This window comes from Lepus europaeus, chromosome 6 (genome assembly GCF_033115175.1).
Source record: "Lepus europaeus isolate LE1 chromosome 6, mLepTim1.pri, whole genome shotgun sequence".
Classification (NCBI taxonomy): domain Eukaryota; kingdom Metazoa; phylum Chordata; class Mammalia; order Lagomorpha; family Leporidae; genus Lepus; species Lepus europaeus.
In genome coordinates, this window is record NC_084832.1 from 105114194 (window position 1) to 105138925 (window position 24732).

At 44.4% G+C, this 24732-nt stretch overlaps 1 protein-coding gene across 1 annotated transcript in view; it reads right to left on the bottom strand.

Moving 5' to 3' along the window:
• Positions 1 to 17877, bottom strand: part of DUSP16 (dual specificity phosphatase 16) — a 107296-nt gene extending 89419 nt beyond the window's left edge. Inside the window, exon 1 of the mRNA XM_062194839.1 lies at positions 17292 to 17877. The gene's annotated coding sequence lies outside the window, so the exon portion shown is untranslated. The remainder of the gene's footprint in view (positions 1 to 17291) is intronic.
• Between the last annotated feature and the right edge of the window lie 6855 nt (positions 17878 to 24732).

Consider the following 24732-nt stretch of genomic DNA (forward strand, 5'->3'; position numbering starts at 1 on the left):
AACAACCCAACTGTCGTTCCATGGATGAATATATTTTTAAAATGTAGTATACACATGCAATAGAATATTATTCAGCCTTAGAAAGGAAGGAAATCCTGTCACGTGTTACGACATAGATGAATCCGGCAGACATTACACTAAGTAAAATAAGGCAATCAGAAATGACAAATATTGGATAACTTCAGTTATATATCTAGAATACCCAAATTCATAGGAACAGAATGTAGAATGATAGTTACTAGAGGACAGAGGCAAAAGGAGAGTTGTTTAATGGCTATAGAGTCTCAGTTCTGCAAAAGGAAAAAATTCTAGAGACCTATTCCACAACAATATAAATACACCTAACACTACTGAACTGTACATTCAAGAATGATTAAGGGGCCAGTGCTGTGGCACAGCAGGTAAAGCTACCACCTGTGACCCTGGCATCCCATATGGATACCAGTTCGAGTCCCAGCTGCTCTACTTCCAATTCAGCTCCCTGCTATTAGCCTAGGAAAAGCAGCAGAAGATAGCCCAAGTGTTTGGACTCCTGCCACCCAAGTGGAAGACCTGGAAGAAACTCCTGGCTTCCTCCTGGCCCAGCCCCAGCTATTGTGGCCATCTGGGGAGTGAATCAGCAGATGGAAGACTGATTGATTGATTGATCGATCGATTGCTCGCTCTCTCTAGCTCTGCCTTTTGAATTAAAAAAAAAAAAAGATGGTAAATATTATACATACAAGTTTTTAACCACAATAAAAAAGGGGGAAATGACAACAAATCTTTTTCTTGTGTGTCCCTCCCAACCTTTTATACTCTAAATATATGAAGAACTGCTAACAAGACAACATCTTCCTTCTCCCAACTATCCTACAGAAGCAACCAGCCAATACCACGCTCTTACAACAAGCAGGGCAGGTTTAGCAATTGTGAGAGAGAAGGGAAAACGGTCAGGAAAGGACATCCACTAGATTCTCCCCCACTTCTAATTGTGATTTTATCCATCAGCCTAGGAAAATGACAGACTAGGGTGGTAGATGCCCACATGAAGAACTTCTATGGAATAAGGGGTACTTTTTGGCATTCTGTTTAAAGCAAAAAGATTACATAATCATGAGATGCTGGCAACAAATTTAAGTTCCTTGATGACCAAGGCCACATCGTTCTTCTTTGTATCTCTTCTAGTATCTACCTTACTCAAAGTCACTAAGTGAATACTTATTTGTGCTAATAACAAGGACACCACTAGCAGAATGAATCCTTTGTCCAGAAAAAATGCCAGTGCTTATTTTAATGAATTAAAGTCATATTTAAATTAAAATCTCCATTGATTTTTTACTGTGACTTTTATTAAACACTTGTATGAAATTCCTCATGACAGATGTATATCATATGCTAATACTTTGTACATGAAAATTCCCCCAAAATGCTCATTTATTCAAATTAACATCACATTTAGTACTTGCTGTAATAAGACAGCCACTGGCAGCATCTAAGATCACATTCTTCTGCTGCAGTAATCACTTGAGTCTGTCTTTCAGTTGGGAGTGTTGGTAGACAAGAGAAGGGGTTTTCTACTATACATGAATTTTATTGCTGGTTATGAAACCAAGAAGCTATAAAATCAAGTGTCCTGGGTATTTATTTGCATTAACAAGGCTCAGAGTCATTCATAGGATGAAAAATGTAAACAACAGTCTTAATTAAATACTGAAGTTTCAGTAAATGGAAAAAATTTCTGATATTTGGATAGTCTGGAGTAATGAAATCAGACACTACTCCTACGCAATTTCAAGTAGCTCTTAAATACATACACATACATGCATTTTGTTCTTAAAAATAAGCCCCAAAATGCAGATGCCTTTTGATCCCTTAAATATTACAGTTAGGAACATTCATCTCCAACATCCCAACTTGGATAAGCTACAAATAAAATGCAATGGGACCCTTCTGTAAGGTATTTTTCAGGTATAAGACTAACATTTTTTATGCTAACTTATTTTAACAGACTCAATTATAAGCAGGTAGCATTACATAATTTGTTAGAGATGGGAATATGGTTTACAACTCAACATAACTTCCAAATTCATACAACCCTGATAGGATTTCATACAAGGAAGCAGATCGTAACTCTCTTTGAGACCCAAGTAGAATCCCACTTTAGTCAAAAGTCCTGCCTCGATGCAGGGGACACACATTCCTTTAGCTGTACTCTAATTTTATCTGGGGTAAATACACGGCATGAACACTATTAACAATAAAGATAAATGTGTAACAAGCAAAGGGGTATTTTCACAATCCTGCGTAAACCATGTCCTCTGTTAGGACAGGAGGGCATTTCCTCAGAATGCTGAGCTGAGGCTATTTTCATTACAGACTATATATACACATACACATACACGTTTTTCTCTATGAAAATAAAAAATGTGGGGCCAGTATTGTGATGTAGCAGGTAAAGCCCACATGGGTGCTGGTTTGTATCCCTGCCATTCCACTTCAGGCTAGCTCCCCGCTAATGGTCTGGGAAAGCAATGGAAGATGACTCAAATACTTGTGCTCCTGCCACCAACTTGAGAGACCTGGCTGGAGTTCCTGGCTCAACCCCTTTGCAGTCATTTGGGGAGTGAACCAGCAGATGGGAGCACGCTCTCGCTCTCGCTCTCTGCCTCTCTGTTTCTGTAACTTTGAGCTCCAAATAAATAGTTTTTAAAAATAAAAAAAAAATTTAAAATGCAATTACTTTAAATTTCCAATGGAAATCTGAAGAACAGGAGTAACTCCTCAAAAGCCAAAACCTAAGCTGTAGCCTTCTTTAGTATCAAGATTCTCATTAGAGATTCGACCCAGCAGTTAAGATGACAAAAAAAAAAAAAATCACACAGGGTTGTATCTTTTAATCCTTCCCATTAAAAAAAAAAAAGATAAAATATGAAATGATCAAAAGACAGAATAAAAAGATGATTTTTTTTTTTTTTTTTTTTTGGACAGGCAGAGTGGACAGTGAGAGAGACAGAGAGAAAGGTCTTCCTTTGCCGTTGGTTCACCCTCCAATGGCCGCCGCGGTTGGCGCGCTGCGGCCGGCACACCGCGCTGATCCGATGGCAGGAGCCAGGTGCTTCTCCTGGTCTCCCATGGGGTGCAGGGCCCAAGCACTTGGGCCATCCTCCACTGCACTCCCGGGCCACAGCAGAGAGCTGGCCTGGAAGAGGGGCAACCGGGACAGAATCCGGTGCCCTGACCGGGACTAGAACCTGGTATGCTGGCGCCGCAAGGCGGAGGATTAGCCTAGTGAGCCGCGGCGCCGGCCCAAATAAAAAGATGAATTCTAAAACTGAAAGTTAGATCCGACATAACTAAATGCAAGGCCTTGCTTTACACTTGAGAAAACTTGAGACCCAACTGTCTCTCAACCAGCTCCACAACTCCCTGGGGTAGAGGTCTGTATAGTCATTCCTCTCAAAGAGGAAAACGGATACGGCCTCGCTTGCAGAGAACAGTCTCCAGACTATAAGAAAGTTGTTTTAGCCAAGTTGCTTACTGCTCTTTGTGCTTTCCTTTCTGCATATTTGTAACACACGCACAATTAGCCACCCTGCAGACATTTCTCCCCCTCTAATATAGTCCCCCAAAGCAAACTTAAAACAATGACTGTGATCAGTCCGTCTGGCCATACACTCATTTCCCCAGTCTCTCCTGTAAGTGGAGGCGGTCTGTGTACCCATATAGCCAACAAGACTCAAGAGAAAATTGGATGAGAGCTTCCAGCAAAGATTTTGTTTTCTGTTAGGTAGGCACAAGAAGAGCAATTGCTTACTGCTCTTTCCCTTTCCTCCTTCCTGCCTTGGAGAGAAGCTGAGGCAGCCATTTTGTAGCCTGGTGGCAACAAGAATGAGGACGATAGGCCAGCAGTCTCGAAGGCTGAGAGCCCCTGGAGCCTCCACGCTGCTGCGGAGCCGCAGGACCAACCCCGAGACCGCCTAGCTCTGAACTTCTGTGAAGTACAGCAGAAAACACTCTTGAACTAAAGCATTTTCTTCTGTGGCATACTATTTTCCCATCTAATCTCACTCCCATCACAAAGACATTGTTTACACTGCATGCGACTTAAAAGTTGTATTTCTCCCGTATAGTTAACAGATCAATTTATTTACAGAACTTTACAGTAATAGTATGTTAACTACTTGTATATGGCTTGTCATCAGTAGAGCGAACAATTAGGAAAAAATGATTTAGACTCATACTTGGCCTTAAATATTGACTTTGATCTTTCCTTCTGCTACCTCAAATGCTTTTTGGAAATAAGTACCATATAAATAACAAATTAATAAATGATATCTCTTTGAAGTATACTCTCCTGTCTCCTTTAATCCTATCTCCCTATAAGTGAAAAAAATCAAAGAATTAAAATTTTATGGCCAGCGCCGTGGCTTAACAGGCTAATTCTCCACCTTGCGGCGCCGGCACACTGGGTTCTAGAACCGGTTGGGGCGCCGGATTCTATCCCGGTTCTCCCTCTTCCAGGCCAGCTCTCTGCTATGGCCCGGGAAGGCAGTGGAGGATGGCCCAAGTGCTTGGGCCCTGCACCCGCATGGGAGACCAGGAGAAGCACCTGGCTCCTGGCTTCGGATCAGCGCGATGAGCCGGCTGCAGCGGCCAATGGAGGGTGAACCAACGGCAAAAAGGAAGACCTTTCTTTCTCTCTGTCTCTCTCTCACTATCCACTCTGCCTGTCAAAAAAAAAAAAAAAAAGAATTAAAATTTTATTCTTGAATTTGCAGCCTCAAACCTAGTGCAAATAGTTAACATTTTCATATACTGAATCATGTAACCAAACTTTGGAGACTTACCTAACAGTCCACCACACTTGGGGCATTGCTGTTCTCTACTATAATTGACAATTTGAGTTATAAAAATAGAATTGAATGGTGAGATGTTAAGAATCAAAGAATCTAATACAATTATTTCAAAAAAATTTTAATGGAAACCTTTCAATATATGTTCATCTTGAAAACTCTGGTTGTACTGCATCCACTTCCACTTCTCCCAGTCCCATTCTTCCAGTGTCCAGCACAGGGGGAACCAGTCTTCCTTTGTGCCATCTAATGTTTACATCTACTCTCTGTCTAAACACCAGTTCTGCTTATAGCTGTTACCATGATCACTAAATGTTCACTGTCCACTCTTCTGTTTCTTGCTTCTAAATTCATTTATCTTCTGTCAGACTTCAGCACCCCCAGCAAGAAAAAAAGTCAGCAGCCTCTTAAGTTGGAGGGAACACACAGCGGACCTGAGCATTCTGCTCCCCTCTCAAGTTTGTCACCACCTTTCCCATCCTGTCATTCAAAGAAAAAAAAATGAATATCCCTGATCCTGAATACGGATCAAAGGAGGGTGAACATGTATATGGTGCATGTACTCCTGTATAGGAAGGGTAATGTTTTTAGTTTAAAACAATAACAAGGAGAACAAATACTTGCTTTTGATACATTTTAAAGTGCCTTCATTAACTTACCCTTTACCCCCACACACTAGCACATTCCCTTCTGCCCAACAAATCAGTTAAGATGGAAACATTATTTAACTGATGTTAAGTGTATGTGTGTGTCAGACTGTTTTAAAAAGATGCCCAGGGGCTGGTGCTGTGGCGTAGTGGGTTAAGCCACCACCTGCAGTACCAGAATTCCATATGGGCACCTGTTAGAGACCTGGCTGCTCTACTTCTTATACAGCTCCCAGCTAACAGCCTGGGAAAGCAGTAGAAGATGGCCAAGTGCTTAGGCCCCTGCACTCACCCCCCTGGAAGAAGCTCCTGGCTTCAGCCAGACTCAGCCCTAGCCACTGAGGCCATTTGGGGAGTAAAGCAGCAGATGGAACATTGTCTCTCTCCAACTCTTTCAGATAATTAATCTTTAAAAAAAAAAATTAAAGTTAAAAAATAAAAAGGTATCCAAGTTAACACCAGCAGTTTTCAAAGTGTAATCCAGAGATGGAAGGAGGTGACAGAACGATCCCTTCAGGGGGTCCACGTTAGAATTATTTTGAGGGGTAGGCATTTGGCACAACAGTTAAACTGCTGCTGCTTAGGACCCTGGCATCCTGTATCAGAGCACCTGGGTTCAAGTCCTGGCTCCACTTCCAATTCTAGCTTCTTGGTAATGTACACCCTGGGAGGCAGCAGATGACAGCTCAAGTCCCTGACACCCACATGGGAGACCCAGACCTAGCTCCTGGCTTCAGCCTGGCCCAGCACCAGCTATTGCAGGCATTTAAGGGGTGAATCAGGGATCAAAGATCTCTCACTGCCTTTCAATTTAAAAGCAAACAGAAAAAGCTGTTATGGTAATTCCAAGATGTTAACTGCCTTTCCCTAATCTCTCATGAGTGGAAAACAGAGATTCCAGAAGACGCATGGCACATGACGATGATGGATCACTCTGATGGCCGATAACATGTGGTTGTAAACACACTCTTCACTGCCCTAGTGAACGTTTTTTAAAGACCCAGTTTCACTTAATATCCTGGATGAAACAATAAAAAGTATTAACGTTATTAAGTGTCAACTCTTGAGAAGTCGGTCTTCCAAATACTCTGTATGAGGAAATTTGAAGTACACATCACTTACTTCTGCCATGTACCTAAGCACAAGACCTATCTTGAGGAAAAGTAGTTATGCAACTGAGTTATCAGTGGTTTTCATAGGAGACCATTTTGACAAAACACAACTGAAGAGTTACTCAGGCTTATGTATCTGGCAGACATTTTTCTAAAATGAATGAGGTAAGTCTGTCACTTTAAGGAAAACTGACAAGCTCTCACACAGGATAAAATGTGAGTTTTCAAGATAAAGTGTGAATTTCCAAAAACTTGAATTCACCACAAAGATCTTAACTACTTCCCAATTTTTAAAGAATGAAGTACTGATTACTGTGTAATCAAAAGTGCCAACACTCAAAGGTCTGCATAACTAAGTAAACCATTATTTGTCAAGTCATAGGTCAAAGATACATTCAAAATGCAAGACACACCAATAGACTTTCAGTTCAAAAAATTCACTGATATAGTTTCAGATTCACTATTGCAGCTACCTTTAAGAATCTACCATTTGTTGAGTTTTGGTGTAACAAAGAACATTCACAATCACATGAAAAGATGAGAAAATACTTCATCTTTTTCCAACTACTTGTTACGTGTAGTCAGGTTTTTTTAATATATTGTAACCAAAACAGTTTAACACCTAAGAGTAAACATAGAAGCAGTCATACAACTCCAACTAACTTCTACTAGGCAAAATATTAAAGAGAACAGCAAAATGTAAAACCATGCCATACCTCTCACTAGATTTTCTTAAAAATATTTTTTCATAAAATTTATGTTAACATTTAATATTTGTTATCATATATGTGTTTTAAGATTTTTTTACTTGAAAGGCAGAGGATAAGCAGGGAGGAAGAGAGGAAGGAAGGGAAGGGAAAAGGGGAGGGGGAGGGAAGAAGGGGGCTAGGAGAGGGGGTGAGGAGACATTGAGATTGATCCCCAGTCTGCTGGTTTATTCTCCAAATGGCCGCATCTGCCAGGATAGGGCCAGGCGGAAGTCAGGAGCTTCATCCAGATTTCCCACAGGGGTGGCAGGAGCCCAAACACTTGGGCCATCCTCCACTGCTTTCTTAGGCACACTAGCAGAGAGCTGGACCAGAAGTGGAACAGGTAGGACTTGAACCAGCACCCATATGGGATGCGGGCACTGCGGGCAGTGGCTTAACCCGCTGAGCCATAATGCCAGACCCTTTGTGTTTTGAAAGCCATAATGACAGAAAGAGAGAGCACACACACACACTCTTCTATTCAATGATTAATTCCCCAAATAGCCACAACAATCAGGACAGCTATAAGCTAAAGGCAAGAGCCAGGACTCTCATCTAGGTTTCTCATGTAGGTGGCAGGAACTCAGTACTCGGGCCTCATCTGAGCCAGCATCACCTGCCCCACAGGTGCATTAACAGGAAGCAGATTCAATCCCAGGCACGCCAATGTGGGATGCAGGTGTCCCAAGCAACAGCTTAACCAGCTGTTCCACAATGCCTGTCCAACATTTATTAAGATAATATTTCAAATATTTCTCAGTCTGAATTTCTAAGTTAGATATTGATAGACACAGTCCATATAAAGATTTTGAGGGTCCTCAATAATTTTAGTACAAAGATGTCCTGAGACCAAAATGTTTGAAAGTTACTATTTTACACTACCACAAAAGAGGCACTTATGAGCATATGAGAGAATGGGCACCTGGATATGAAACAGAAGCTCCTGGCTCCAGTTCTAGCACTACCTACTAATTAAATAAATTGCTTAGTCTCTCTACAGTCTTAGTTTCCTCAGCTGTAAAATGGATAACTCTGGTTTTGTCATGAGGATAAGAGACAAAATATGCAAAAGTAATTTGTAAAGGAAGGGTACATTGTTATCACAAAGTCTCAAAGTTAAGAGTTCCAAGCTCTGATAATGTTTCTATAAAATTCTCCCTACACTCAAATTTTTATTATTAAAAGCACAAACTTACAGAAAAATGCAAAGTGGAGATTTTTGATTACCCATTTAGTTCAGATGCCCACTCACATAATTTTAATATATTAAATTTTGTAACTGGTAATATACTCATACATTTAAACTCATTATTAAGGATACTTCCACATATATACCAATGTATAGAAATTAATAAAAACTTTAATGCAGGGGACGGAGCTGTGGTGCAGCCAGTAAAAGCCACCACCTGCAGTGCCGGCATCCCATATGGGTGCCAGTTCCAGTACCAGCTGCTCCACTTCTGATCCAGCTCTCTGTTGTGGCCTGGAAAAGCAGAAGATGGCCCAAGTCCTTGGATCCCTGCACCCCCGTGGGAGAACCAAAAGAAGCTCCTGGCTCCTGGCTTCAGAACAGCGCAGCTCTGGCCATTGTGTCCAATTGGGGACTGAACCAACGGATGGAAGACCTTTCTTTCTCTTTCTCTTTCTCTCTCTCTCTCTCTTTCTGTGTGTGTGTGTGTGTGTGTCTCCTTCTTTCTGTGTAACTCTTTCAAATAAAGAAATAAATCGTTAAAAAAAAAAAAAAACTAATGTACCCACTACCCAGCTTAACAATTTCCAAAAATTTGCCATATTATTTCCTATTGTGTGCATTTGTGCCTATCTTGAAGTTTTCCTTCTTTAAAAAAAAAAAAAAAAAAAGACATTTATTTGAAAGACAGAGTTGCAGAGAGAGAGAGAGAATCTTCCATCCACTGGTTCACTCCCCACATGGCCACAACGGCCAAAGCTGGGCTGATCCAAATTAGGAGCCAGGAGCTTCTTCTGGGTCTCCCACGTGGATGCAGGAGCTCAACGATTTGGATCATCTTCCACTGCTTTCCCAGACACATTAGCAGGAAGCTGGATTGGAAATGGAGCAGCAGGGACTTGAACCGGCGCCCATATGGGATGCCAGCACTGCAGGCGTTAGTTTTACCAACTACACCACAGCACCAACCCCAGCTGAAGTTTTCTTAAATATCAGGTACCATTTCATTTTGCCGATAAATACTTCCATATGTATACTTAAATATAATCACAATACCATTATGATATCTAAAAACATTAAGGTTATAATTCTTAAATATCATCTAATATATACTCCTTATTCAAATTTCCTGATTGTCTCAAAAAGAAAATCTTGGTTTTTAGAAGTTTTGTACTACCAAAATAGTTTTATCCATTCTTATCCAAGTGAGCCTAAGATTTTTAACTAAAGCCAGGAAGGAAGAAGAAATAATACCATGCTTCATATACCAAGTACAGTTTACAAAGCAAAGGCAAGAACCATCTTCCTAAGAAATGTGCTTCTCCACCAACCAACCTACAAGTAGCAACAACAAACAACATAGGCCAGCGTGGTGACACCCCCCCTCAACCCCAAGTATTCTGAGAAGTGATCAGAAGAGGACACAGGTTAGCTGCTCCGGGAGAGTAGCTGAGAGGCAGAGTGGAGAGCGGAGACAGGAAACAATCACTCGCCATTTTGGAAAGGATAAGGTCAGGTCAGGCACAGGGTCAAAGGCAGTGCTGAGGTCAGGGGCCCAGCTCACACTGCTCCACAAGACCCAGGTGCTCAAGATTGCAAGGTAGTCCCCTACAGGCTGCAATTCATAGCTCAGAAAATGGTGCTCTAGGCTAGAGATTCAAGAGAACCACTATAAAAAAGTAACAGTTGTGGAGTGGGCATTTGGTACCCTGGTAAAGACATTCTTACCATGTCCACATCCCACATCAGCCCATATCACAGTGCATGGGTTTATGTTCCAGCTCCACTCCTGATTCCAGAACCCTGCTAGTGCACACCTGGAGGCAGCAGATGACGGCTCAAGTAGTTGGGTACCTGTCACCCACATGGAAAACCCACGTTGAGTTTCTGCCTGACCCAGCCCCTTGCTATCACTGTCACTTGGTGAATGAGCCAGCAAATTAAAGATCTGTCTCTCTGCCCTTCAAATAAATAAGTGAATAAAAATGTTACGAAAAGTTGGTTTAAAAAATAAGTAACAGGGTGGGCACATGGTTTAGGGGTCAAGATGCCAATGAGGACACCATCATCCCATCTCCGAGTGCTTGGGTTCGAGGCCCAGCTTCACTTCTTACCCAGCTTCCTGCCTGGGAAGCAGCAGGTTATGGCTCAAGTACATGGGTACCTGCCATGCACATGGGCAATCACGATGGCGTTCCAGGCTTTTGTTTCACCCTGAACCAGCCTCAGATGTTGAAAGCATCTGGGAAGTGAACCAATGGATGGGAGATCTCTGTCTCTGTGTCTCTTTCTGCCTTTCAAATACATAAGGTTTCTTTTTTCTTTTTCAAAAAAAAAAAAAAAGAAAAAGAAAAAAGAGTAGCTACAGTAAGAATTCAATTTATTTCAGCAAACATTTATTAAATGCTGACCCTACTGGACACTATCTTAGGATGAGCTGTGTATTTTAAAAACTGATATACTATATATATATATATATGATGTAAGATATATATATATAGTAGCAAAGCAGGTTAAGCTGCCACCTGCAACTCCGGCACACCCTATGAACACCAATTCATGTCCTGGCTGCTCCACTTCCATTCCAGCTCCCTGCTGATGTGGCTGGGAAAGCAGCAGAGGATGGCCCAAGTGCTTGGGTCCCTGCACCTACACGGAAGACCTGGAAGAAGCTCCTGGCTCTTGGCTTCAGCCTGGCTCTCCCCTGACCATTGTGGCCACTTGAGGAGAGAACCAAAAGATGGAAGACCTCTCTAACAACATAGCTTTCAAATTAATAAATCTTAAAAAAAAAAAAAAACCTGATATACAATACAAACAGTAAGTAGCATATACTTCTCCACACATCTTTCCCCATCAATTTTAAAGGGAAGAATGGATATACTTAAAGATTTATTTATTTGAAAGAGTTACACAAAGAGAAGGAGAGGCAGAGAGAGAGAGACAGACAGAGATCCTCCATCCTCTGGTTCACAATCCAATTGGCCACAAAGGCGGGAGCTGTGCCAATCCGAAGCCAGGAGCTTCCTCCAAGTCTCCCACACAGACGCAGGGGCCCAAGGACCTGGGGCCATCTTCTCCTGCTTTCCCAGCCCATAGCAGAGAGCTGGATCATAAATGGAGCAGCTGGGACTAGAACTGGTGCCCATATAGGATGCTGGCACTACAGGTGGCGGCTTTACCCACTACGCCACAGTGCCACCCAGATGGATATATTTAATACTAAGTACACCTTGCTGTACCATTATCACTTATTTTGCTTTGATCACACGAACCACAGATCCCCAGTATTTATATCAGTACAATATTTTTCTAAATGAAATACTTACAAGGAAATTAAGGGAACACTAAGTATCCTACCTCATCTTAAACCTGTTCTGTTTTCCACAGGCTATGGCAAATGTTTCAGAATACATGAATACTGTAGATAAAAGCTGGTTAGGGACACACAAAACAATTTTCATGGGAATTGATTCTGTAGACACACATACTGTAGTGTAAAACTTTTTTGGAATTATCTTAATTTCATCTCTAAAAATTATTTTTAAGTTTAAAACTGCAAAAAGAGTGGAGAAGGGGGAGGAAAGACAGTGCTTAAAGTTACAAATGTACCCCCAAAACATGAAAATGTCATAAAGTTTTTATGTGACACTACAAAGGATACCTTCTAATCAACAAAACAAACCTGCCAGGCAGATAACCACATTAAGAATCCCTATTTCTTCACTTCAGAACGTTTTTGCCTCAGGTTTCTACTATTGCTAGAAAAACAGGAAACAATAAGATAGTATTTTCAGTGATATCATTAACTCCTTTACAAATCTCTAAGGAGATACAATTAAGCATATAGAGCACAAATGTATTACTCAACTCCTGTATCACACAGACAAGACCTAGTCAGGTGTGTCATCCCTCACCCTGTTTTTTACCTATCTGTAAGTAAGCCCAATAGCTTACTTATACTATCTGTGCATCTTAGGCTTCCTGAGCCTTCACACAAAACAAACTGTCCTGGGAATTTAGCTTCACTCTATAGCATTATTTTGATTACTATTTCCAATGGAGAATCTAACCTAAATATAAAACCCAACACAACACAACCCTAACTAAACAGTAAACAATGTTATTAACCTTTTGTAAAAAAAAAAAAAATGACTTAGTAAATAGCAAAGAATCATAGACTTTTTAAAATTTATCTGTTTTTATGAAATATAGGGAGTCAGAGGTAGACTGAGAAAGAGAGATCTCATCCACAAGTTCACTCCCCACACATCATGAGGCAAAAGCCAGCACTGAGCCAAGACACAGAAAATGAACCCACAACTCAATCAGGGTCTCCTTGTGGATGGCAGGGATCCAGGTACCGAAGCCATCACCTGCTGCCTCCAAGCGTACACATCAGCAGAAAGCTGGGATCGGGAGCAGAGCTCGGATCCAGGCACTTCACTATGGGATGCAGGTGTCCCAAACTGTGTCTTAACTGGCCCATAAGCCTGCCCCCCCCCCCCCACAAGCCTTTCAACAACCTTTTTAATAAATATTGTTCATGATGGAATTGTAAGGAGTTCTCTATAGTTCCCTTGACTCTGACCATTATCTTCAGTACTTAGCACTATTTGACATCAGATTTTTCACATATTGTTTATTTGTTACTGTCCTCCTGTCTTCTCCCACTAGAATATAAATGTCACACGGGCAAAAATCTTACCTCTATCTTATGTTCCACTGTGTGGCCAGTGTCTGGCACTTAGTACATGCCAAGCATAATTCATTCATGATTAAATGAATAGCTTCCTTCTTTGACCACCTCCATTTCCCTGCTCCTCACACTCGTTAACTATCATTTAAGGCCAGGGTCAAATTCTACTATTTCTACAAAGATTACCTCTCTGCACCTTCCAATTTCTTTTTTCTTTATACCATCAATTTTGCACTTACCAGCTGTCTCGTAATTGTTTGTCTTGGCATATATATATATACCTCTCTCAAAATTCTTATAACCTTGCTCATTAAGTACATGAAACTGTGTCCCCAACTCCTGGGATCCACCTCAGCACATGCAAATAGATTACCACTAAAACGTTTTACTTAATTGCTTTATGTCTGCAGTTAATCCAGAAATTCATTTAATCTAGTTACTATTTTCAACTTTAGAATTGATCCCTCCCTTCCAAACAACTCAAATAGGCAGTAAAATGACAGTCTCTCTCTATTTTAAATTTATCTCTGACAATATCAAGTTTCATATTCTCACAAAATTTATGCTCATAGTTTATTTTATCCCCCTTTGCCAGGATTAAATTTTTTATCATTTTTGGTGATACCTAATGAGGTTTCCAACTCCAAACAAAGGGTATTTTTCCATCAATTTTTTTTTTTTTTGCCTTTCAAGTCAAAATGTATCTCATTTCCTTCTTCAATTACCATACCTCTGGCAAGCTTTTATTTCTTTGTACCTGTCCTCAGTAATCTATCTTCTATTCTTTTGAGGTACTGTGGTTTCCCCATTTATTTGATTAAACTTAACATCCCTCCCCCAACCAGTCTGTAAAGCCTGAGCCTGTCTCTTTAAATTTGGTCAACCTTAGGAATCTCCCTTCACACAAGCCAATCTTTGGCTATCTGGGCTAATGAAATATATAAAACTAAAAGGTAACCCACAACACAAGAAAATCAGAAAAAGTTTGACATCTGGCTTTGGAATATATCATATGTAGCTTTGGGGAAAACTGTCTTCACTGTATTTTTTTTTTGCTTATGTCAACATTAGTTAGATTTTTTTTACAATGGCAGCTTATGTCCCTCAGTTTTAAAACCTGATGCAATTAAAAAACAAGCATCAACTCTGGTTTTTAACTTGTTCCTTCAATCTGTTGAAAATCTGTTTTCTGTTTTCCCTGATTTATCCACTACTTTTCTTGATTTTCTGATCCAAATCAATTTATCCCATACTAACTTATTCTTGGATCTAAAGTAACTTTTGCTTTAGAATGCAAAGCATTTTAAAAACACTCAATGTCTATATAACACAGGATACAAAAATCACTTTTGTCAGATATTCCAAGAAACTTGGGGTTCCAGGATAAAGCACGGTGGTAATTCTAGCAAATTATAGTTAGGATCTTATGATTAGTTGAAAATAGGAAAAACTTTAAACACGGCTACATAAGTGTGCATCAATAAATGAATCCCAAACACTAAAAATTCTATGGAATTTCCCAATATAAGCACTTAGAGAAAACAGCATCAAAGCAAACTCGCATCAGCCCTGTCATTTTTAATGATCCCAGCTTAAGCTGCGCTCTCCTCATACCTACTCTTGAATCCTGATCTCAGCCTCACTTCTACTCCTACCAAGCCACAAATAATTTTAGATGTTTAAGAAAAAAAGAACAAGAACTGAATTGACAGGCTCTCTCTTTTGCCCCTTTTTCAGTTATTACCATTAAGCTTTTGGACAAAGAGATCCCTAACTCCCAAAGTTCCACGATGATTTTTAATTTATAGGTATTCAAATACACTCACCAATCTGAGGCAAAGGAAAAGGTCCCCTCAAACTGAAAAGGGAGCCAACAGGGTAATTCCTTGTCTGTTCCTTGCTTCCTCCATAATTATGCATAATCTCAAACACTTACATAAAACTTAAGTACACTTTTAAGCCAGATCAGCTATTTTACTTGGAGATACTGACCTACCAGAGTTAAAACTAAAAATCTTTAAATATCAGTATCACACTTCACACATATCTTTTACATCTGAATGTAGATTTATAGTGTGCTTGAAACTACTGACCAGGGATCTTCAAAAAGTTCATGGAAAATGCAATTATGAAAAACAAGGCATGGATTTCAAAAAAAAATTTTGCACCAAAACACTTGTCATTGAATTCCTTTTTCCCCCACAAACGTGCTGAAGTACCTTTGTATTTCCATGTACTCACCAACGATTGGACATACTCATTTCTAATTCTCTGGAACCTTGATAGGTATAAACATTTTACCTAAAAACCAACCCTTGGGTTGGTGTTATTTAACCCAGATTTTTTACACAATATGCCAAATGTTAACCAAAAAAAAAAAAAATTTAAATAGCAATCTTCCAGTCTTCACACTCAGCAAATCCCACAACTTTCTTTCAAAAAACAAAAAACTGTCACAGTGCCTAGTCACATTTTGATCAGAACACCCACCCAAAGCTGATAAACTCTTAATTTTTTAATTTACTTTACAAGCTGCTACCTTCACCAAACGCAGAACTCCATAAGCCTTAAGTAATTACAGCTTCCCGAGCTGGGTCCACCCATCTATGCCATTCTCAAGGAAAAGTAAACAGTTTAAAAAATAGTTAATTTAATTGGTAAGAAGACTTCTCTCCTCTTGAAAATTTCCCTTCACTGTAAAGCTCTCTTTTCTTGATGGAGATGAAACAGTACAAACCCTTTAAGGACACACTTGTCACCTACGTGTACCTTCAATCAGTGCCATACAGTGAATGGCAGAAACCAGCACTTTTCTGACAGTCCCAGTTCCCCAAATAGTCACAGGGTCTTTTTCATGGATGGTAAATCAATCAATCAATCTCTCTCTCTCTCTCTCTCTCTCTCTCTCTCTCACACACACACACACACACACACGGAAGGAAAAGAAGCGACAGGAACATACCTGGTCATTTTCTGAACAGGTTGGATAGGTTTGGTACGAGCAAAGTATTTACCTATAATCTTTCAAAGCCAAGTGGCAGCCAGGCCCCTGGGTAACTAAGAACTTCGCCGTGTTTTTAAAACCCCGCATCTTAACTCACTTCCCCTTAGTTCAAGGGGCCGGCACAGCAAACCTCACAGCAAATGAGGTTATGCAACAGGTTTTTCCTCTACCTGACTCCTCATGGGCTAATCAGGTGTGCTTTCACCGGGGACTTGAACCCGCCAAAGAGCCTCACAGTGCACTGGAATAAGCCCCTTTAGGGGTTTTGCAGTGTCCATTCATTTTAAGATCGACTTGCAATCCGCCGCCCCCGGACCCCCAAGGCTCATTACCGCTTTTCTTGGGAAAATAAACCCAGCATCTGAAAACGTAGTTTTGCATATAGATTTTCCCCCCACTGTAGTGTTTTATTGCCTGGAACTACACGGATCCTCGGGGGCCTCCCTGGGCTATTTTAATTTCTCACGTTTTACAGCAGTGGTAAAGAAATCCCCGGCACGCCGGGCCCCCTCCACACCACGACCCGAGCCCCAGGATGAAAACTGAGGTCTGGGGGTGGCGGGGAGGTGGAAGGGGGGGGTCGCTTGGCTTCATTTAAGAAAGCACGGTCACCACCCAGGTGGCCTCGCTGCCTGCACCACCAGCGCGTCTGGGATAATGGGAACAGTCAGGCCGGGGCCCCACTTGGCAGGCGTGTTGTTTAACAGTCGCGCCTGGAAGTGAGCAGCTTCGCCCGCGAAGGTGCCGCGAGTCCCGCCGCCGCCGCCGCCGCCGCCGCCCCGCGGGGCCGGCTCGAGCCGAGCCCGCCGCGCCGGGGACGCACGGAGCGACCCCGCGCCCGCCCGCACGCCCCTCTGCCCGCGGGCGCTGCCCCCCACAGCAAGGCCTACACCCCCCGCGCCAGACACCCGTGCGGCTCCGGGCCGCGGCCGCCCGGGCAGGCAGAGCCCGCGGCGCCCGGCACAGCGAGTCGGGGCGCGCCGCCGAGCGTCCATGCCGCCCTGCCGGCCGGTCCGAGCCCCGCACCCTCCCGCACGCCCCGCCGAGGCCACTTACTTCTGGGGCCGCCGACCTCCCGGCTCCCCTCTGAGGGAACCGAAAGTTGTCACCGCGTCTCCCCTCGGGCCCCCGCGCCTCCCGGGCTCGCGAGGCGCCGCCGCGGAGCGGGGAGGGCGGCTGCGCGGCCGCTCGCGACCCGTCCCGTCCGTCGCTCGGTCCGGCTGCTCGGCTTTCACCACAGAAGCTTCTCCTCCGCGGAGGGGCGGGTGGGGGCGGGAGACGCAGCAGCCAGGAGACGTTTGCAACTTTTCTTCACTCTTTCTCTTCCACCCCCCTCCCCAGTTAGCCTTCAGGGGGAAAAAAAAAAAATGTCGAGAGGGGTAAAGAACTTGGGGAGGGAAAGCTGGGGAGGTGGGGAGCACGGCGGAGGGGGGGGAGGGAAGGTGATAATAATCGTTTAAAAATGGGCGAAAGCCCCCCCCCAAAACAGGGATACACAGAAAGAGGGGGAAAGGCGGGGGGGTGGGGTGGGGGGTTGGGGAAACAGAAAGAGTCGCTGGTCAGGAAACTTCAAGCGCGGATGAGGTCATTGGTTTAAAAATAAAGAGATGGCGTCACTTGAAACCAATCCCAGTGAATGAACTCAGCGGAGCCCCGGGGAAAGGAGGAGACAGGCGAGGGCAGGGCGGTGGGCGCCGGGCGGGGCCGCCCGCCCGCCAGCCCGGCCCGGGGAGGGGTCGGGTCACGTTCCCGGCCAGACCGGGGGCCGCTCGGAGGCCGGACCCGCGGCCGCGGCGGGGAGGAGCCGGCGCTGCCCGAGGAGGCGGCCGCGCGGCCTCGCCCTCCTCCTCCTCCGCCTCCTCCTCCTCCTCCCCCCGGCCCGCAGGCTCGCGGCCACCGACGCCCCGCTCGCTATGAGAGGGTGCCCCTCACCCAGCCAGGCTCAGCGCCTCTTGCTCCTCCTCGGGCTGCTTCCTGCTGCCCGGGCGATGTAAAGACACGCAGACAAGGACTGAGAGGAATTGCAATCTCTCTTTAAAAGCCTCCGGAATCCAAATGGCAGGAAAGAGAAATTGCAGGTACTTGAAGGAAAAATCACTCGAGGGGTGTCCGGCATTCAGCTCGTCCTAGGCTTACCGTCCACCCCCCGCCCCATGAAGGTTGCTGCGTTTATTTGGGTTCTATTTACAAATGGTACAAGCAGCCTAGCTGTCGCTTCTTTTAAAAGCGCTTCCAACATTAGGCAGGGCAGAATTAGCTTTAAATCACTGCCGCTTGTGAGGTGCAAGGCCCTCGGCGGCTGAACTCCACGCACCTGAAGCTTGTTAATGTTTTGTTTCAATTCATTGAAATAGCTTTGTTTTGAGACTTTACGCACTTCGGAAAGAGCCCTGAGATGGTGACAAAGTAGGGCTAGGAGTCACTGAATAGGACAATCGGAGCTTTATTCCAGGGTTCTTTGAGCATCTGAGCGTGAAGCTGCCGCCCCTGAGCAGTCCTCCCGTGGATATCACATAACAAAGATGTGATTAATGACGGAAAAGCACGGGGGGGGGGGGGGGCAAGATTGATGGGCAGGAATCATCGCTCTGAAATGCACTTGCCATGCAGCAGACCTGGGACGTTGGCCCTTAAAATCGCTGTTTGTGCTGGGTGTTCCACGTGGACGCTGCCTCGGGGACGTTTTCATTAGTCGGGGAACGGACTAAGCAGGTTTTGGCGGGGGCTGGAAAGAAGCTACATCTCTGGTTACTACTTTTCTGCCTTAAATTCCGCAACTAAAGTGCATTCCTTAGAATTGATCATGATATAAAGCTAGGGTCATGGGGTAAGCCTCTGGGATAATGGGGTAAGTATGTCTTTTAGGGGGGACAATGGGTGGGGAGGGAGACAGCTTTTGAAGGTGGGAGAGAGCCCAGCCCTTCAGGCAATAGGCAAGGCCTGGAGGCCACAGAGGAAAACCTCTGACCCTTTGAAGACGACTGTGGAGGGCAAGCGATCCCTCCGGCTGCTCCGGGTCCTCTGGTGGCCAGGAGGTGGTACTGCAGCATCTTTAGGGTTATCTGTACTCGGCACACAAACTAAAAACATAGACTCACCGTTTTTAGAACTGTTTGGATGGAAAGATCTACATCTCAAATCCACTTATTTGAAGATGTTGCATTTTTTTCCAATTTCTTTGAAGGAGAGAGAGAGAGATCTCCTATTCACTAGTTCACTCCTCAATTGCCCACAGTAGCTGGGACTGGTTCAAGCCAAAACTGAGAACCTAGAACTCAAGCCAGGTCTCCCATATGGGTGGCAGGCACCCAACCACTTGAATCATTACCTGCTACCTCCCAGGGTGCATATTAGCAGGGAGCTGGGACTCAAACCTTGCACTCCAAGATGGAACGGAGTGTCCCAGATGGCATTTAACCACCATGCCAAACAACCGATCCAAAATGTTGGGATTTTGAGAGAGGTGGAAGTGGCTGAATGGAAGACTCGAATGAATCTATGGTAGAATACACCCTTTATGGGGCCAGCGCTGTGGCATAGCAGGTTAAGCCGTTGCCTGCGATGCCGGCATTCCATATGGGCACCTGTTTGAGCCCTCACTGGTCCACTTCTTATCCAGTTCCTGCAAGTACAACTAGGAAAGCAGCAGAGCCCTTTACAAACATTCCTTTTAGTGACATGTCTTACTTTTCTGCCCCTTCTTCCCAGATACAATTCAGCTGGAGTGTTTTCCATGGATGTGGTACTATGATAGCTATTATGGAAGCCTCCCCAGTGTGTGTAGTCTAATTAGAGAAATGAGACATGGTTTAAAATTCATTAAAAGCCAACACTTCAGTGGCATACAATATTTGCTAAAAGAGTCACAAGGAACAATGTAGACTGGGACTATGAGGAAAGACATCTAATGAAGAGCTTGTAATGCCCTCCTCCATCCCCCCACCCCCACCCCACTTTGAAGGACAGTAAGATTTAGTTTGCGAGGCAAGCATCTGGCTCGGTGGTTGCGATGCCTCTTGGAACAACACATCCCATGATAGAGCGTCGGTTCTACACCCAATTGCTTCATGCTAGTGCACTGCTGGGAGGCAGCAGGCAATGGCTCAAGCACTTGAGTCTCTGCCACCCATGTAGAAGACCTAGATTGTGTCCTGGGCTCCTTGCTTTGGCCCTTCAGAGGGACGATCTTTGTCACCTCTGTCTCTCTGCCTTTCAAATAAAAATAGTTTAAAAATATTTAGTTTGTGGTGAAGGGGTCAGTGGAAGGAACTGTTCTCAAAGGGGAAAAATATGAACAAAGACAGGATGAAATAAATGAGGTGTGCTCAGGTGAGAGACAGGTGGACACCTGCAGTAGTAGTAGAGGTAAGGGCTTATCGATTAGAAACAAAGTTAAATTTAAGACACTGAGAGACTCACTATGAAGGTACTTGAATATTAAGGTAAATAGCTTATTACTAGTCAAGCTGGTTAAGGAGAAAATATTGAATGAATTTACTGAAGGGTATATTTCTCCGTGTTCTACTTAAAAAAAAAAAAAACACCCTCTACATATGCTAACAACTGTGGAAACAAACATTAAAATTCAATACCTGGGGGACATGTTTAACTTACCATTAAGATGTCCTGTTTGAAGGTCATAGTCGAGCTTAAACTGACTTTCCATCACACTTAGAGTGATGGCTGAGAGCTGGATTCCCCAAGGCAGGTGAACAGCTGATATACTTAGGGCACCAGCAAAGCAAAGGGTCCAAGACCTAAAAACAAGATAATCTAGAAACAAGTCACAAGGGGCTTCACAAAGTTTGTGAGGAAATAGAATGAAAAGATAATGAGAATTTTCCATAAACTTTTCAAATTACTCATTTGAGAGGTAGAGAGATACAGGTAGAGAAAACCATCAGCTGGTTCTGTCCTCCCAAATGCCCTCAACAGTCAGAGCTGGGGCCGGCACCGTGGCTCAACAGGCTAATCCTCCGCCTTGCGGCGCCGGCACACCGGGTTCTAGTCCCGGTTGGGGCGCCAGATTCTATCCTGGTTGCTCCTCTTCCAGTCCAGCTCTCTGCTATGGTCCGGGAAGGCAGTGGAGGATGGCCCAAGTGCTTGGGCCCTGCACCCGCATGGGAGACCAGGAGAAGCACCTGGCTCCTGGCTTCGGATCAGCGTGATGCGCCGGCCACTGCGGCTATTGGAGGGTGAACCAACGGCAAAAAGGAAGACCTTTCTTTCTCTCTGTCTCTCTCTCACTATCCACTCTGCCTGTCAAAAAAAAAAAAAAAACAGTCAGAGCTGGGCCTGGGGCCATCTGTTCCAGGTCTCCCATGTGGGTGGCAGGAACCCAATTACTTGAGCTATAACCACTGACTCCCAGGGTCTGTACTGGGGAGAAGTTAGAGTCAGGAGCCAGAATTGGGAATTGAACCCTGGCAGTCTGATATGAGATACAGGCACCCTAACAGCTAGGCTAAATGCCTTCTCCCTCATGAACTTTTAAAAACTCTTTATTTGACAGGCAGAATTACAGAGAGAGAAAGTGAGACAGAGTGAGATCTTCCATCTGCATTCACTCTTCAAATGGCCGCAACAGCCAGGGCTGGGACACACTGAAGCCTGGAGCCAGGAGCTTCTTCTAGTTCTCCCGTGTGGTTGGCAGGGGCCCAAGGACTTGGGCCATCTTCTGCTGCTTTCCAAAGCACATTACCAGGGAGCTGGATCAGAAGTGGGGCAGCTGGACTTGAACTGGCATCCAAGTGGGATGCCAACACTGTAAGCAGCGGCTTAACCTCCTACACCCAAGCATGGGCCCTCAAACTTTAATTTCTTTATTTGAAGGGGAGAAAGAGAGAGAGAGGTAAAGAAGGGAAGGGAAGGGAAGGGAAGGGAAGGGAAGGGAAGGGAAAGGAAGGGAGGAGAGGGGAGGGGAGGGGAGGGGAGGGGAGGAGAAGGGAGGAGGGGAGAGGAGAGGAGAGGAGGGGAGGGGAGGGGGGAGGGGAGAGGAAGAGATCTGCTGGTTCACTCCCCAAATGCCTGCAACAGCCAGGACTGGGCCAGGTCTCCTATGTGAGTGGGAGAGACCCAAGTATTTGAGTCATCGTCTGCTTCCTTCCAGGGTGCACATAAGCAGGAAGCTGAATCTGAACTAAAACAAACTCAGCACTCCAATGTGGAATGGAAAAATCCTAAGAGGCATCTTAACCACTGCACGCAACACCCACCCCTCCATGAGCTCTTTGAAGCCCTGTGTACACACGGAAGTGTATGGTTTAGTATTGTTTTTAGTTACAGTTAAATATGGGGGAAGAACACCAAAATTTTCAGTTAGAATTAAATATGGGCGAGGAACACTCTACTATTTAAAAAATATTTTTATTATTATTTGAGAGGTAGAGTTATAGACAGTGAGAGGGAGAGACAGAGAAAAAGGTCCTCCATCTGCCAGTTCACTCCCCAAATGGCCGCAACGGTTGGAGCTGCGCCAATCCAAAGCCATTCTCCTCTGGGTCTCCCTCGTGGACACAGGGGCCCAAGCACTTGGGCCATCTTCCACTGCTTCCCCAGGCCACAGCAGATAGCTGGATCAGAAGAGGAGCAACCGGGACTAGAACCGGCGCCCATATGGGATGCCGGTGCCACAGGCAGAGGATGAACCTATTGAGCCACAACACCAGCCCCAGCACTCTAATATTTATTGCTTAGAACCCCATAGTGTCTTTTTTATTAAAGATTATAAAGATTTATTTATTTGAAAGGCAGAATTACAGAGAGAGAGAGAAAGAGTGGGAGGGAGGAAGAGAGAGAGAGAGAGATCTTTCATCTGCTGGTTCACTCTCCAAATGGCTGCAACAGCCAGAGCTAGGATGATCCGAAGCCAGAATCCAGGAGCTTCTTCCAGGTTTCCCACACGGGTGCAGGGCCCAAGTAGTTGGGCCATCTTCTGCTGCTTTCCCAGACCATTAGCAGGGAGCTGCATCAGAAGTGGGACAGTGGGGACTCGAACTGGCTCCCATATGGGATGCTAGCACCACAGGCAGCGGCTTTACCTGCTATACCACAGCACTAGCTCCTTCATAATGTGTTAATCCATGCCTGAACAAAGATGATTCATTCAACAAATAGCGATGGAGTGCCTACTACCAGTATGTGCCAGGCACCATGCCTAGCTCTGGGTATGTAGATAAAATAGGAAGAGAAAACTCTCTTCTCTCATGGAACTAACATTCTAGTGGGGAAGGAAGACAGTAAGCAAATAAACAAAAACAAGGGTGAGGCCACAGGATTATGAAGAAAGAATGAGGGGACTGGCACAACGGTGTAGCTAGTAAAAGCCTCTGCCTGCAGTACCAGCATCCCATATGGATGCTGGTTCGAGACCTGGCTGCTCCACTTCCTATCCAGCTCTCACCAGCATCCACACGGGAAACCCAGAAGTTCCTGGCTCCTGGCTTTGGATTAGCCCAGCTCCAGCCACTGCAGCCATTTGGGGAGTGAACCAGTGGATGGAAGACCTCTCTCTCTCTCTCTCTCTCTCTCTCTCTCTGCCTCTGCCTCTCTCTAACTCTGCCTTTCAAATAAATAAATAAATCTTTAAAAAAATATACCCGAGGCAGGCTACTTATGAAGAAAGAGCTTACAGTTTTGGGAGTTCCGTGCTGATGTGCTTTGAACAGAGCCCTCTGGACCGCATCACATGATAGCAGAAAAGCCGAGGCAGGAGTAGATGACGACATGATTACATCTCACACAGGAGACAGGAGATGGAGCTGGGTGGGGCCGGACTCAGGCTTTTACAACTGTCATAAGAATTACCCAGTCTCCCCAGAGGACAGGGCCCCCAAAGACCCAAGGGCCTCTCACTGGGCCCCTCGTCCAATAGCACCACCCTGAGGACCAAGCTTACAGTACATTTTGACCCTTGGGAGACAAACCACATCCAGGCCATCACGGTTTTTCCACTGGGGAGAGTAGTCTGGGCAGAGGAACAGGTCCCTCCAAGACTCCTCGGCAAAAGCACAGTGACCTGTAAAGAGCTGACTGTCCCCAGAGCCTCGAGGAGCCCATTGAGGCTCACGAGTGTGAAACAAGAGTGGGATGAGACTGGAGAGATAGGACCTTCTGGTCCTCAGTAAGGAGTTTGGATTCTATTCTAAAAGATTTAAGCAGGTTAGTACATGATTCGCTTAAGAGGATATTTGCAAGTAAGTATAAGAGGTTAATTGTTTAAGAGAGCTTTAGTAAGATCTCCCATTTTTTTTTCAACTTTTATTTAACAAATATAAATTTCCAAAGTACAGCTTATGGATTACAGTGGATTCCCCCCCCATAACTTCCCTCCCACCCACAACCCTCCCATCTCCCACTCCCTCTCCCATTCCATTCACATCAAGATTCATTTTCAATTCTCTTTATATACAGAAAATCAATTTAGCATATATTAAGTAAAGATTTCAACAGTTTGTACCCACACAGAAACACAAAGTGTAAAGTACTGTTTAAATAC